We start from the raw sequence: 2,646 nt of genomic DNA, 5'->3' as shown, positions 1-2,646 counted from the left end.
AGTCAATAGTCAATAGTTTTGACTCAAGTCAAAAGTGAAAGGTTTAGGGCAGAGAATAACAGATGATTCTGGAAATGATTTTCAGAGAGCTGTCACTGCTGACCTGTTAATGGTTTTATTGTGGAAGGCAGATATAGCGTTACATATGGAGAAACTCAATTAGAAGTTTAACTTTATTTTTCTCTAAAAGCCCTTTCCCTGTTCCTGAGGTGTGACAGCCTCGTATGTTTGTTCTGATTCTGACATTGATCTCTGCAGTTTCATCTATAATCTCCTGCAGAGCTGTAACCAAGTTTCCCTGTAAGGAAGATTCAACATTCATGTATAACCGTATGGCACAAACACTGTCTCTCCCATCCTGTGGGTATATCACTGGGGAACAAATATTGTACAAAATTACTTGAATTGTCACAAATGGTACTAAATACAAGAAAATGCTGACTCACAACTGCTGTTTGGATGCTTTGTAAAAATCTAAAGTTTTATGAAATCATAATGAGATCACATCAGTTCCCAAATAGGGCTCTGGCTCTACAAGAAAATATATGAGTATTTGAGTGCTTAGACTGGGACTTTAATTTTCCAGTTAATCCTTTGCACAGCACCATAAAACTGTGAGTTATATAGTTAGGTGTATAAAGTGAAAATACATGCAGAGATATGGAAAGTAAGCTGCTGGTGTTATTTATTGCTTGTTCTATAGCAATGTTTAGTACTACAGTCAAGGGACAGGGCCTGGTTTGTGAGATGCACTGTATTCACAAGTAACAGGAAGTTTGACTACTTGGAAGACAGTAAATATTCTCCAATAAGATTTTCAGATTAAATTGTTCTCTATCTGTATCTGGAAATGTAGTCGCCCATTTAAAATAAGACAGAAACATCAGTTAAAAAAATAAAACACTCATCTATTCCTAGCTGAAAAGTTTTGAAGGGAATGGAAATATTAGTAAAAGAAAAGCCTTCTTTAAATAACTTAGCAGTATTTTTGTTAGGAAGCTTAGGAATTCTACTTTTCAGTATAGACAGTGATCTGCATTCTTTCCCATTTGGCTTGGTTTTCAGTTCCTTGGGGATTCACATTCTTCTTGGGGATTCACATTCTTCTTCCTTCCCTTCCCTTCCCTTCCTTTCCCTTCCCTTCCCTTCCCTTCCCTTCCCTTCCCTTCCCTTCCTTCCCTTCCCTTCCCTTCCCTTCCCTTCCCTTCCTCCTTCCCTTCCCTTCCCTTCCTTCCCTTCCCTTCCCTTCCCTTCCCCTTCCCTTCCCTTCCCTTCCCTTCCTTCCCTTCCTTCCTTCCCTTCCCTTCCCTTCCCTTCCCTTCCCTTCCCTTCCTTCCCTTCCCTTCCCTTCCCTTCCTTCCCTTCCCTTCCTTCCCTTCCCTTCCCTTCCCTTCCCTTCCCTTCCCTTCCCTTCCCTTCCCTTCCCTTCCTTCCCTTCCCTTCCCTTCCCTTCCCTTCCCTTCCCCTTCCTTCCCTTCCCTTCCCTTCCCTTCCCTTCCTTCCCTTCCCTTCCCTTCCCTTCCCTTCCCTTCCCTTCCCCTTCCCTTCCCTTCCCTTCCCTTCCCTTCCCTTCCCTTCCCTTCCCTTCCCTTCCCTTCCCTTCCCTCCCCTCCCCTCCCCTCCCCTCCCCTCCCCTCCCCTCCCCTCCCCTCCCCTCCCCTCCCCTCCCCTCCCCTCCCCTCCCCTCCCCTCCCCTCCCCTCCCCTCCCCTCCCCTCCCCTCCCTCCCCTTTTTCTCTTTTTTCTTTTTTTCTCTTTTTCTCTTTTTTCTCTCTTCTCTCTTCTCTCTTCTCTCTTCTCTTCTCTTCTCTTCTCTTCTCTTCTCTTCTCTTCTCTTCTCTTCTCTCTTCTCTTCTCTTCTCTTCTCTTCTCTTCTCTTCTCTTCTCTTCTCTTCTCTTCTCTTCTCTTCTCTTCTCTTCTCTTCTCTTCTCTTCTCTTCTCTTCTCTTCTCTTCTCTTCTCTTCTCTTCTCTTCTCTTCTCTTCTCTTCTCTTCTCTTCTCTTCTCTTCTCTTCTCTTCTTGTTGGGTAATGTTGGCTTGTGTTAATATGAATTCAAGAGAATGTGACTCCAGGTCAAAGTGCACAAAACCTAATACTGTTATGAGATCTGTCAAATATAAAAGACTCTTTCTGTTGATTTTAGTGGGAGATGAAGGGTCTTATATGGCACACTAACGTGTTATCCATACAGATGTGCTTTATATATAAACTTGAAGAAGTGGTGTGATACATGGTTCTGTGACTGCTGAGCAACCAAGGTGATGCTCCTTTCTTATGATATATTTTGTATATCAGGTATGATGCAAACTGACATTCCTTGGGCATTTTGTCCAATACTGCAAATACTTCTGTACATTAATATGCTTTACATCTCCAGTAGTATTTATCACACATTTCTCACAAGCAAGGAATTATTTGCTGTTGTGGTGTGTCAGCAGTTTATGAAGAAACCAGAGGGGGGCCCATCAGCCTATGTTTGGAGATAGGTTACAGCCAAAGCAAGCTTTACTGGGAGTGGGGCAGAAGAGAGCTATGCAGATATGGCCACGTCAGTGAACTGGGACCGAGTATTTTACACCAACACAGGACTAATGATGAAAGAAGCAGCTCCTGTTTCCTTACAAAACATTAACCTCTGATCTTCA

The sequence above is a fragment of the Anser brachyrhynchus genome (genome assembly GCF_964034855.1).
Source record: "Anser brachyrhynchus genome assembly, chromosome: 4".
NCBI classification, from domain to species: domain Eukaryota; kingdom Metazoa; phylum Chordata; class Aves; order Anseriformes; family Anatidae; genus Anser; species Anser brachyrhynchus.
The sequence above is the reverse complement of the archived record's forward strand: the minus strand, read 5'-3'. Positions refer to the sequence as shown.